Source organism: Protopterus annectens, chromosome 16.part0, assembly GCF_019279795.1.
Source record: "Protopterus annectens isolate FY-2018-M chromosome 16.part0, PAN1.0, whole genome shotgun sequence".
Lineage (NCBI taxonomy): Eukaryota > Metazoa > Chordata > Ceratodontiformes > Protopteridae > Protopterus > Protopterus annectens.
Window position 1 is genome coordinate 165,706,647 of NC_056750.1, and position 13,815 is coordinate 165,720,461.

A 13,815-nucleotide genomic window follows, 5' to 3' on the forward strand; every position below is an offset into this window, starting at 1 on the left:
CGACCGTCATCAGCCAGAGGCCTTCTGTGTTAGCTTGTACTTCAGAGAAGGAGATACCAAACAGGGGAGGTCCCAGGATGGAACCCTGTGGCACTCCACTTGTCACTGCCTTGAGGTCAGATTTGGAGTCTGCAACTTTTACAGTGTGGGTTCTGTCAGTGAGCCAGTTGGCAACCCATCTTGTGACGTAGGGATTTATACCTAGTTTAGTGAGTTTAGCTATAATTCCAGAATGGGGGATGGTGTTGAACGCCTTGGCGAGGTCAAGGTAGGCTGTGTGAACCACCTTACCCTCATCCATGGTTTTGGTGACTGCCTCAAAGAAGTTGATCAGGTTCAGGAGGCATGATCTGCCTTTCACAAACCCAAACTGGGTGGGATCCAGAGTTTGGAGGTTACCAATGTCTTTGTTTATGAGTTCCATGATGATACGTTCCATGGCCTTGCAGACCAGGCTCATCAGGCTAATAGGTCGATAGTTCCCGGGATCAGTGGTGGCTCTCCCTTTGTGGAGTGGGATAACTGTTGCTGTGCACCATTCAGTGGGCACAAAGCCTGATACGAGGCTATTATTGAACATTATCACCCTATAAGCCTGCCCAGCCTCATCTGTAAGGCTGTGGAAAGGATCATTGTGCATTTCATAGGTTCATACTAGGCTATCTGCCCTAGGGCATTTATAAGCCTAGCCAGAGTGTGTTTGGCTTTTGCCACCCATTTTAAATGAATTTTGCTATGCCCTTTTTCGAGGTTAGTATACTGTGCCTCTGTCTAACAGTGACACAGAAGTGATACCTGGGGTAAACCTACTATCTCCCATCCACTCATCAAGATTCCTCTTGAAGAGAGTCAATGAGGGACTCTGCCTAACCTGGACTGGGATTTTATTCCAGAGTGAAGGGAGCCTCTGGGTTATGAATCTGTCCCTCCAGCATGTCCTATTTATTTCAGTGCTGAGGTTCAAGTCTCTCGAGCACATAGCTCAATGGGATTTGGATTTTTTGAGGTGCAGCATGTCCATTAATTCCAGGTTGGACATGGCTTTATACGTCAGGCACAGATCGCCTCTGAGCAGGCGGTATGCCACTGAGTAGAGCTGGAGTTTCTTTAACCGGTCAGCATATGGCATCTGTTTGAGCCCTTTGATCCTCTTGGTGAGGTACTTTTGGGGTCTTTCCAGTTGCTGCAGGTGTCTGGTAAGGTACATCTCAAAAGGGGCACTGTACTCAATTATGGGCCTGATGAGGGATGAGTAAAGAGGCACGATGACCTCCCCTGATCTAGATGTGAATCCCTTCATGATTAGGTGGGCTATATAAAATGTTTTTCTAACCACTTTGGCCACGTGGTTGTCAAATGAGAGATTGCTATCAACTTGGGTCCCCAGGTCCATAATTACTTCTTCCGTACTTAATGGATTGCCACCTATGTGGTAATTTGTGGGCAGTTTGTTTTTGCCAAAGGGAATGACTATACACTTTTTGGCGTTTAGCTTGAGGCCATGGCTCTGGAACCAGTTGTCTGTTTCTATGTGGCCCTTTTGTAGGATGCTTGTGTCGGCTGGAGAGTCGATTATGGTGCCCAGTTTGCAGTCATCTGCGAACTTGGTCAGCCACAGTCCTTGCGTGTTAGCCTGTACCTCCGAGAAATATATACCGAACAAGAGAGGTCCCAGGACTGAGCCTTGTGGGACGCCACTTGTAACTGGTTTGGAGTCTGACATGGCTCCAGCAATTCTAACCACGTGGGCTCTGTCCTTGAGCCAGTTTGCAACCCATCTAGTGACATAGGGGTTTATATTTAAGCTGGTGAGCTTATCTATAATGCCCGAGTGGGGTATTGTATCGAAGGCTTTTGCTTTTAATAAATAAGGATATAGTCCAGATTTGTGAAAGACAGACGCTGCCTATTTAACATGTTTATCATCTTGGAAAAAGGTACTGTAGCAATGAATGAAGGCAAATCAGTGCATACCGCATGTCTAGACCTTGCAAAGGCATACATCACCATTCCACATTCAGTTATCCTAGCTAAACTCCCTGAGCTAAATAAATCCCTCTATAACTCATTGGATAGAAAATTGTTTCACAAATAAAATCCAGGAAGTAACGAATGTCAGCTCTACCTCCTCCAAAAGACCTGTCAGTAATGGTGTACCCCAGGGTTCAGTCCTTGTGCTATTCCTCTGTGACATTTACTTCTCAGAGGTCAAAGCTAATGTGAAGGGTTTGTTGCTGGCCAAGTCTGCAAATGTCTGCAAACTTGGTGCCATAATAAAGTCTCCAAGAGACACCATGATCCTCCCAAGAGGGTCTGTGCCAAACAAATAGTTTGTGTCAACACCATGGACTAAAACTAAATGCCAAGAAATGTATAATTGTATCCTTCATCAGGCATAACTTATCTTGTAACATGTCTTTGAGCCTGTAGTTAGGGATCTGGGAACCTATGTCAACAACACACTGTCCTTTGATTACCATATATCCACTAAGGAAGTAATTTTTCATCACACAGCTTATATTTAAATGTATGGTGTCCAGGTCCAGGGATGCAGTTACTGCACTATCCTAGACACTCATTAGGCTGATCATTGAGTATAATTCCCCTTTCAGTATATACCTTTCCAAACACTTGTCACAGATGGAATGACAACAGTACTTCATCACTAAGAAAATCAAGACCCTAAATCATAAAGGCTATTTGGAACATCTTGTCCCTCTTCTCGGTATCATACATTATCCTGAGAGTTGACCTCTGATTCGCATATACAGCCTCAGCAGACTGTGTCCTATCAGGCCTATTCCACATTTGCCAGTCTAGTGGTATCATAAATATGTGCTCAATGGATCTCAATATCTTCCACAAAATAGAACCTTTTGGAGGGATAGGTTTGTATCACATAGAAATCTACTACTATGGAACCATCTTTCACTCCACATATACTCTATTCAAATGTAATTTGGATGAGTGGCTGGGTATCCACAAATACACCTCCAGTTTATTGCCCTTGTCCCTCATGGACAGGGGCAACATGCAGCTGTCCCAATATATCCTTAGTCTGCATGTCTCTGCACTATTTGTTCACAAAATATAAGGACTAGAAACTACTAGAATGTGAGGCTAACCTTAAAATCCTCATAGGTCAACAGCCTAATAAGTACCTATGAACCTGGACTAGTCATGTACAAGGGAGGTGATACAGAATGCACATGTATGCAATGCAAAATAAACTTTTTTTTAATAAAATATAGACACCAAACAGACAAACATCTGTGGTTGTCCCTACCTTGTATAGTACATTTCTGTGTATAATTTTCGTAATGTGTTAATGAATTCATTGTGTTGTATGTATTGTAGTGCACCATTGCATCTCATGCTAAAATATTCTCACTTGTTGCACTCCACCAGTGGGGGGTTTCCCATGGTAAAATGTATTGCTAATCCAGTCAGCAAAAGAAAAGGAAAGAGAAGAAAGACATATTTGCTTATTAAAAAAATATTAGTGGCCTGCAAGACATTGCACTGCTAAACTGTTAGCTGTCATAAGTAACAGAATTTATACAAAATTTGCAGGTATGAAGCTATGTTATATTCAAGGTGAAACACACAACATTAAGGCTGCTACCTGAAAGGAGTGACCAAACAGGCATTACCTAAAGCACTGGCCATGTTTTGTTTAGAATGTAAATGAAGAGACTGCTTTTGAGGACAACATCCTTAAGGATTGTAGTCAGGGAGCAAAAAGGACAATTTCATAGTGTGGCGTTACTATAAATGAACATTGTTCTGTGGATCTCAACCATTTTTGAGGAGCACTAAACTGAAGTGGAACCTCATTGGACACAAAAAGGGAGACTGCACTGTGAGTTTCTAGTTAAAATGGGCTATGGACATTTATTTTTCAAACCAAAATTCACATGCATCTGAAAATATATGATAGGTAAAAGAAATAATCTGCTGATATTTTAGAAAAAGATGAAGCAGCAGATAACAGTACCACCTGAAACCACCACAGTTCAAAGTACTTCTCTGAAAGACCAGATTATGCTCAGTAAGCATCAGCATCTGTTTTTATACAAATATTTAAAAATAATACAGAGGCAATGGCACACTCAGTTATTATTTTAATAAGTAAACTAAAATAATAAAACTTAACACAACTTCCACTTTTCAGAGCACATAAATTCCCGTGTGTTGATTTATGAATAGAATGTAGACTTTTCTTTCATATAAAAAGTATGCAGTTTCTGGTTTTATTTTATTTCATTAGCCAGGTCCCAGGAGTACACAGTCTGTGTAAACCCATTTGCCTTAATTAACATACAGTGATGTATCTAACAACATTTTTAGTATGTTAGGCAAATGTAGAATGTCACACAACTGGTGTTTGTTCTCCATCTAGTGGTCATGTAATCATTTGTCAGGCCCTGTCTGTTCAACTGGAAATGCAGCCTCAGCATATGTCTCAACTGTACGTATTTTGACAGAATGTCCAGATTTTTGCCTCATATTTGTGGTCTGCTCCTCATAAAAACAGTTTTTTTTTTTTTGACAAATCACTGGGATGCTCTAATGATTGAAGTCACTCAGTAGTGACATGCATTTGAGTTTTAGACTTCATATCCTTCAGCATGCTAACACAAATCCTGTTATTCTAGCAACTTTCTAAGTTTATAATAGCAATATTTAAAACATGTCCCTATTTTTGGGCCTTTGTCCCCCCATTATGACAGGCTTTGCCCAGATTTCTTGTGCTAAGAGGTTTAGAGGTATGAATATGTGCATTTTAATTCACCAAAACATTTACAAATAAATGTAAAAAAATCTTTATGTACAGTACAATTTACATATAACTTACTCCAGAAAGAAGACTAATTGAAAAACACATTTTGAAATTAAATAATAAAGTATTTATTATTATTTGTAATTAGAAAGAGACTCCTCTAAAATCTCAGTCTGATTGGACATGTATGATGCCAAAAATCAAGTTTGAAATTCTGTTTCTGCTCTTGTTTTTGTTTCTGTCATTTTTTTTTGTTTTTGTTGTTCAATAATTTTGGTATTTCCCATCCTCAGCTGTAAAATATACTTGTTTTCCCGTCTTTCTAAGCTAGTTTAGTCCAGTTTTCAGGTTAGTGCTGAATTCAGGGCTGTGTTACAAGTTTCTGTGTTTGCCCATACCTTACTTGGATAGAAGGAAGTTTCTCTGTTCACTGTGAGAAAGGGAGCTTTGAGCAGCCTATCTGTCCCTGGAGGAGTGGTTTCAGCCTAGAAATTAGAAGTTTATTGGCCATTTTGGGTTAATTTCTATCTCTTTCATTTCCCTGCTCTAAAACCTGCGTTTGCGCAGTTTTGCACTCCGGGCAGCGCCGGTTAGCTAGGGTATAACTATTCCCACCTCCACAAAGTCTGCTCTTCAATTTATCCCTTGGAACTAGACAAACTTTCAACTTAAGCACTCAAATCATTCACTTCTCATCCCGGCACTTGCCCAAAACTCATAGCAAGCACTAATAAACCTTAGCACTAGACCCCCCCTATACTGTAGAGAAGGACAAGGCTCTCTATTCGACCTTACCAGCCAATCAGTAAAACAGTTCACTGTACCTATCTAGGCATGTCCAAAGGGCAGTTTCAGGTGTACTCTCCAGTCCAACTGGTGAATTTGGACATTTTGAGGCAATGTTACAATTGCCTCATGTACACAGACAACCCTCTCCTCCTTCCACCAAACACTAATACATGCGAGAGATGCACTTATACAGCCAAACTGGAGGCTATGCTCTCTCAACCCAAGACTAGACCAGGCAGTCAAGAGGAGAAGGGAATTACTTGCATCACACCACCAGTCTCACATAGACCTGTTAAACCAGCACTGGCAAAAAGCACACATAAATACACAAAAACATACTCGGGGGCTGTAAATAAAAACCTGCAAAAGCAACAGGGATCTCCAAAGCAGACATCCAAGCAACCTCCACCCCCCCCCAACACAAACCATGAAACACATACTTCACAAAACCAGTATGTCACACAATCACAGCCCTTAAGGCAAAATAACATACCCAATACACTAGTAATAGGTGACTCTATAGTCAGGCGCACTGACGTCCCACTCACTAGGCTGAACAAGGAGAAGGTTACTGTTAGCTGTCTGTCAGGTGCCAGGATCCGCCACATAACACAAGCACTCAGGTCACTCCAGAATGAGTACAAATATGACTCTGTTATTATCCATGTTGGTGTGAATGACCTGTGCCATACCTCCCTGGACTACATGAAAAGAGACATGGAGGAGCTTTCTGATCACGTGGCCCAGGCTGGTATAATCCTGACCCTGAGTAGCATCCTGCCCTCACCAAGAATGACACCACGATATAGAGAAAAAATTATCAATTTCAATAATTGGCTAAGCTTCTGATGTCATTCAAAGGGGATCCAGTGTCTGTCAGCTTGGGATGACATGCTCGACAAACCACGCTGCTTCGCTAAAGACGGCTTGCACCTGTCACCCTTAGGCTTTCGAATACTGGCCAAGGCTCTTGCCACCCCCATAGTGCCTTTTTTTAGGCAAGGCTCAAAAGACAAACCCACAGCCGTAAATAGCACAAGTAACAAAACACTGAGGGTAATGCTGCTCAATGCCAAGTCTAAACCTCAAAATGCACGCACTCGAGGCACTCCTCAGTATGGAGAAAATCGATATATGTGCAGTAACAGAAACCTGGTTTAAGGCTGCAGAGAGCACCCAGCACTACCAGGCTACAACTCATACCATACATTTCGGCCAGAAAACCCGGACCGAAATACAAAAGGTGGGGGAGTATCCATATTTATCAAGGATACCCACACCTCCAGGTTAGTGGCACAGCACGATGCTTCAGAGATCATCCATGCGCAACTAACAACGGGCAAAACTGCTATTCAAATTATAGCTTGCTACAGATCACCCACCATGTCCCAGGACTTCCACTCCGCATTCCTGGAAACATTGGGAAACATAAAGGTCCTACCAAACACCCTGATATTGGGCGATTTCAATTACCCAAACATTAACTGGGAGAACTACTCAAGTACAAACTCCCTTGCCCAACATTTCCTAGAATTTATAAACTCAAACATCCTGGATCAACTGGTCAACACCCCCACCAGAGCTGACAACATATTGTACCTGGTCATCACCAAAATGGGCGACCGGTGTTCCACACCGGAGGTCAACCCCTCGCTGGTTAGATCTGACCATAAATTAATCACTCTGGATATCCACATTCCGCCACCACCCCCAGTCAAAGAAACCACCGTGAAAAACTTTTCAAAAGCAAACTTCACGTTTCTTAAGACCGAGGTGGGAAGTTTCAAAGCCCCCATGCTAAAGGATAACGCTATCCAAGCTGCAAAATCCTTTACTAATGCACTCTATGGGCACCTACAAGAATGCATGGATCGTGCTAACACAAACAAAACCAAGACTCACTCTTCCAAGAAAAGGAAATCAGTCTGGTGGACCCCTGCCATAAACAAGCTATACAATAGAAGGAGAAAACTAGTACAGAAAAGAGGAAAATCCCAAGAAGGGAAGACATCCCTGATCAGTATCAGCAAGAAACTACATTCCCTCATAAAACCATCCAAGGCTAGCTTCGAAAGAAAAATTGCCATGGACTCCAAAGATAACCACAAGGCATTCTTTAGCTATGTCAAGAATCTAGGTGGCAATTCTCAGATCTGCTCGGAGTTAGTGCAGAATGGCACAAAATACACTGAACCGACCTATATAGCCAACATCCTGGCAAAGAGGTTCGATGCAAACTTCACCCCCCTCTCACCCCCAAAAGAGCCCATAACTATACCAGAAGAATGTAGTGCCCCTGAAATCACAGACACTCAGGTTGAAACAGCCCTCTCCAAAGCCAAAAACACAGCATCAATGGGACCGGATGGTGTCCCAGGCTGCATCCTACATGAGCTCAAAGATGAACTAACCACTCACCTAAACACACTGTTTAAACTCAGCCTCTCCACAGGCTACATGCCCACAGAGTGGCGCACAGCAATGGTTATTTTGCTCCACAAAGGTGGAGCCACAATGGACCCTGGGAACTATCGCCCTATAAGCCTGACTAGCTTGGTCTGCAAAGCTATGGAGCGCATTATCATGGATCTCATTAACAGAGACATTGGAAACCTCCAAACACTGGACCCTACCCAATTCCACTTTGTTAAGGGCAGATCATGCCTCCTAAGCCTGGTGGACTTCTTTGAGACAGTTACCAAGGCTATAGATGAGGGAAAGGTGGTCCACACAGCCTACCTACTTACCAGCCTTCGACACCATTCCCCACTCAGGTATTACAGACAAGCTCACCAGCCTGAACATAAACCCCTACATCATGAGATGGGTTGCCAACTGGCTCACGGACAGAACCCACATGGTAAGAGTTGCGGGAGCTAGGTCTGACTCTAAACCGGTTACAAGTGGCATTCCCCAGGGCTCAGTCCTAGGACCCCTCCTGTTCAGCATGTACTTCTCAGAGGTACAGGCAAGCACAGGAGGACTATGGCTGACCAAGTTCGCAAACAACTGCAAACTAGGGGCTATAATTGACTCTCCGGCTGACACATATATCCCCCAAAAGGGCCTCACTGAGACAGATACCTGTTGTCAAAACCATGGCCTCAAGCTAAATGCCAAAAAGTGCAAAATCATCCCCTTTGGAAAAAACAAAGTACCCACAACTACCACATAGGTGGTAGTCCCCTAAATACGAAAGACGTAAAATAAGGGTTCTGGGGACCCAGGTAGATAGTAACCTCTCCTTTGATAATCACATTGCCAAAGTGGTTAGAAAATCCTTCTATGTGGCCCACCTAATCACAAAAGGGTTTGCATCCAGATCGAAAGAGGTCATTGGGCCCCTCTATGCATCACTTATCAGACCCATCATGGAGTACAATGCCCCATTTGGGATGTACCTTACAAGACACCTGTAACAACTGGAAAGACCACAGAAGTTCCTCACCAAGAGGATCACTGGCCTCAAGCAGATGCCCTATGCAGCTCGACTGAAGAAATTCCAGCTGTACTCGGTTGCATACCACCTATTTAGAGGTGATCTCTGCGTGACATACAAGGCCATGTCCAACCCAGAATTGATGGACATGCTCCACCTAAAGAAAACCATATCCCTTTGAGCCACATGCTCCAGGGATCTAAACCTCACCACAACAATAAACAGGACATGCTGGGGGGATAGATTCCAGTCCCAGAGACTTCCCATGCTCTGGAACAAGATTCCAATCTACATTAGGCAGAGCTCCTCGCTAACCCTCTTCAAGAGAAACCTTGACGAGTAAATGGGAAACAGAAAGTTTACCCCAAGGATCACTTCAATGGTTGTGCTGGACAGAGGCGCAGGGAACTAATCTAATGGGGCAGCGAAAGCCAACACATTCTGGCTAGGCTTATAAATGCCTTCGGGCAGATAGCCTAGCACCTACCTATGAACCTATAAATAAGTCTTAATTACTGATACATTCTTTTATGACATTTCATAAAACATGCACAAACATGGATTTACTGATCTTTTCTTTATTTTTGTTTTTGTTAACCAGGTTAGTCTCTCCAGGCCTATGGCCTATTTTTGGTTGACTACCCTTGGTGGTGTTCAATCTGACAAGGGGAGACATGGCCAGAGCTCTAGAGAAACCCAACTACACAGTAGGTGGCATTGTTATGTTTCCTCTTAGATTGAGTGGACAACACAGTAAGAAACGTTGCACAGACAGCTTCTATTTCAGAGCCTCTAGCTACAACTGTGAAAATGTTTTCACTGTTTCTTATTTCAAAACTGAAGAAATGATAGTAGATTTTAGATCAGCCTGTTCATATCACTATTTTTATTTTATTTATTTGTTACATTTGATTACTGGGTAGTGTCCAACTGGGCATGTAGCTCATTTTCAGTGGAGACCCGGGATGAAAAGCTCCAGCATTAAGTTACATAGATGCATAATATTTAGGTTTGTGATATTGAACATAATCACCAAGTCATACAGTCATTGTCAGCATATAAGAGCTGCATATAACCTATTACAAAATAATACATGAGACCATATTGATAACTTATTAAATATAATACAGGAGAGAATATTGTTGTAGAGGAGGCAGTATCAAATGTAGAAAAATATTAGGCTCATGGGTTCTGGGAACCTGATTACAGAGTGGTGTGTCTTGTACATAAAGAGTGTGGCTTGATTTGAAGAGTAAAAATGGTCATAGAGAGGTGAAGAAAGAAAAGGACATTGTAGTAGTGGATTTTGAAAATAGTAATTCGTGTGAAACGTGCATGGGGAGAGGGGGAATAGAATAAGTTCAGGGTTTAACTTGGTGAGCAGCAGGGGCAAAGCCGGTTGTCCATGAGGTGATCCTTTAGCTTAGTTTTGAATGAAAAATGAGAGGGAGTGATTTGAATGTCTAGAGGGAGAGCATTCCAGAGTTTAGATATTTTGTTAAGAGTATAGAGAGCCACCGGGGTGGTTGTGGGATTGAGTGATTTTGAGCAATGGCTTATCTGAAGACCTAAGGGACCTGCTGTTAACCTGTGGTTGGACTAGTGTTTATATGGCTGGGCAGTTTTTGGGGTTGTGGATGATATTATGGGTGAAGATAAGCTGATTGAGGTGGTTAGTAAGGTGGGGAGTTCTAGCCATTTGAGTTGTTATAGAGCAATACAATGATGAGTTTTGTGGGGGAGATTGGTGGCATACTTTGCTGTTTTGTTATAGCAAGACTCAAGATTATGGAGGTCAGAGTGGTGCAGCTTGGTGAATGTGTGTGAGCCATAGAGAAGGGTGGACAGAAGTTGTGATGTAGCAGTGGCTAATCTGGTTTGGGGAGTTAGGTAGGATTTGGCCCTATATAGCGAACCAAGTTTTGCATGGACTTTTTTAATAGTCTGGGAGATGTGACTATCAAATTTTAGCCTGTTATCAATTGTCATACCTAGGAGTTTAGCCTCATTGCTGGGCTCAATTATGGTACCGTTGGTTGATGTGATGCATAGGGGTGGGCAGTTGTGTTTCGTGGGTTTGTACGAGAAGATTATTAGCTTGGTTTTGTTAGAGAAGAATGAGCTGGTGCTCTGATAGGTAAGATGTTATGTGATCCTATCTCGCCTACATTCTGAATGATGGGTTCGAGACTATATCCCAGGATGCACCACCATGTGTGATTGAGTTCAGTTTGAAGTTTCAATTTCTTGGAATGATGTTTGCATCTACGATTGTAGTTCAGGTGGGGAAAGGGCAGAGCAGCTAAGGGATGTGTCATCTGCATATTGTATGATGGATTCCTGTTGGGTTGCTGAATTTAGATTGTTGGTAAAAATGGTGAAAAGTAGGGGGCCGAGTATAGATCCCTGGGGTACACCGGTGGATACTGGCAGCAGTGGGGAGAAAGTGTTATCCCATTTAGTGGCCATTTGACGGTTAGACAGATAACTGTGAAACTATGTTAGGGATGCTGAGTTAAGACTGTGTGAAGCCAGTTTATTAAGTAGTAGTTGGTGGGAGATAGTTTCAAAAGCTTTTGACATATCCAATAAAATGGCTGCTACTAGTAGTCATTTGTTCATGAGATGATGGATGGTGTTGGTGATGGATACTAAGGCTGTGATTGGGTTTAAAGCCATGTTGGGTATCAGATAGAAGGTTATTTGTGGCAAGGTGTTTGAGGAGTTGTTGATGGATGCATTTTTCTAACGATGTTCTTCGTGTTTCACTGTTGCAGTGATCACATTTGGGTTATCCTGCCAGGGGTAGCCCTCAGTCGGCCCAAATACCGGAGGCTTAGTATTTCTGCGTCAGTTGCTGTCGCTATAGGACTGACGTCATGTCGTCAGTGGTATAAAAACAGGCAGCCGACGCCATTAAATTAGTCTTTCTTGCCAAGGAGCCCAAAGCAGAAGCAGTTTGCACGAGTGCCACTTGGCTGCTACCTGAGTTTTCGTTTCCAAATTGAAGTTGAAGTTTTCTAAAGCTAAGTACCCTGTTGGGGATCCTTTTTTTCTTGCTCTAAACGATGTCAGAAAAAGTTAACAATTGTCTCGCCTGTGGAAAGCAAATACCACACCGAGACTTCCATTCTTACTGCGTCACCTGTTTAGGCCCAGACCACGACGTCCCCCGCTGTTGCTTTTGTGCTTTGTTCAACAACAGAACTATACATCTTCAGGCCCTTACTGTAGCTAGATATTTTCGCTCTCAGTCCTCGAATTCCAATATGGCTTCAGTAAGCCATCCGACTACCAATCATCCAAAAAAATGTAAGGATAAAGACAGAGACAGACTGCACAGGTCCAAAACTGCCGATGATGTTTCTGTTAAGCTATTCTCTGGTCCTCAGTGAGGTGCTTTCGCAGCCCCTGATGCCTGCTTCTGTGGATTGGCAGGCTGCTACTGAGACCCTTTCAGAGTCTGGTATGCCGCGAGACTCTTCTTCGACTAAGGATCCTACGAATGTCTCTACCTTGGATGGGTCCGGAGCCGCAGAGCAGGCACTGGCTTCCAAGGAAGTACTTCACACTACTGATACTCAACACACACCGACTACTTATTTCGCATCTTCAGTTCTTTTGAAAACAACAGTTTCTAATGCCCAGGGTATGAACCACACCCAAAAAAACGACGACCCAAGTTCAAGCCCCTGCTTCCTTGCCTCAGTCTCAAATGCTTAAAATGGCAGAAGACCTTATAATGCTTATTAGGGGAAGCCAGGCTATCCCTTCCAAAAGAAAAAGAGACTTGTCCCCAGTAGTTTTATCTGAACAGGAGTCCAATGACTCTGATGCATCTGAATATGAAGATATGCAACCCCTCTCTGCTTATGAGGATTCTGATGCAGAGGAATCCATCCCTTCAGCCTCTCCACCTAAGGACTTTTCCTTTGGGGAAACCCTACATACTTTAAGGGAGCATTTCCAATGGGAATGTCAGGACTATCCTCAGTCTAAAAAAGAGACTCAGGGAATTCTTAGATCTACCACATTCCTCCTATCCTGGATGTTGTGGATGATGTTTTCATGGAATCTAGTTTGACTCCTGACACCCTTCCTCCTGCTCCCAAGAAACCTGACAGATATTATAATAGAGTCCCTGACTCTCACAAATTTCTTTTCAACAATCCTACTGCTGACCCCGAGGTCATCTCTCAACGACCTAAAGGAATCAAAGCAACTTCAGTTTAGAATCCCACCCCCTCAGATAGGGATTCCCGAACATTAGATAGATGGGGTAAAAAAATATATACCTCTGCTATTCTTGCTATTAGAGCATTAAATTGTCAGTTCCACATGCTGAAATATCAGCAACATACCATGGAACTCTTCAAACAAAAAATATCTTCTTTTCCTGCTTGTGCAGAAAATAAAGAGTTACAAGAATGAATGCATTCTGCAAGTCAAATAACTAAGCACACCTTACAATGTGGTTTTGATGCCCTAGAAGCATCTTGCAGGGCAGCAGTCACCGGTTCTGTCATTAGAAGGCATGCTTGACTTAAGGAACAGACCTTGCCAGACCATGTCAAATCCAAATTATTGGACGCATCCTTGAACAAAGACAACTTATTTGGCACCGAGGCAGAAGAGGTTTTAAAAAAGATAGAAGAAAAAGCTAAATCTATGCAGACAGTTAAAGACTTCTTACAGGTCCAGTCACCGAGGTTCAGTAGGCATTGCCCCTCCAAGTACTGGTCCTTTCCTGCCCTCTCCAGGCCAGCTCAGCCCAGACCTCGGGGAAGCAGACCCCCCAGGCAGC

At 42.9% G+C, this 13,815-nt stretch overlaps 1 protein-coding gene across 1 annotated transcript in view; it reads left to right on the plus strand.

The window, feature by feature from the left end:
* Positions 1–13,815, plus strand: part of CCHR16.PART0H14orf93 (chromosome chr16.part0 C14orf93 homolog) — a 670,150-nt gene that overhangs the window by 588,356 nt on the left and 67,979 nt on the right. The window lies entirely within an intron of this gene.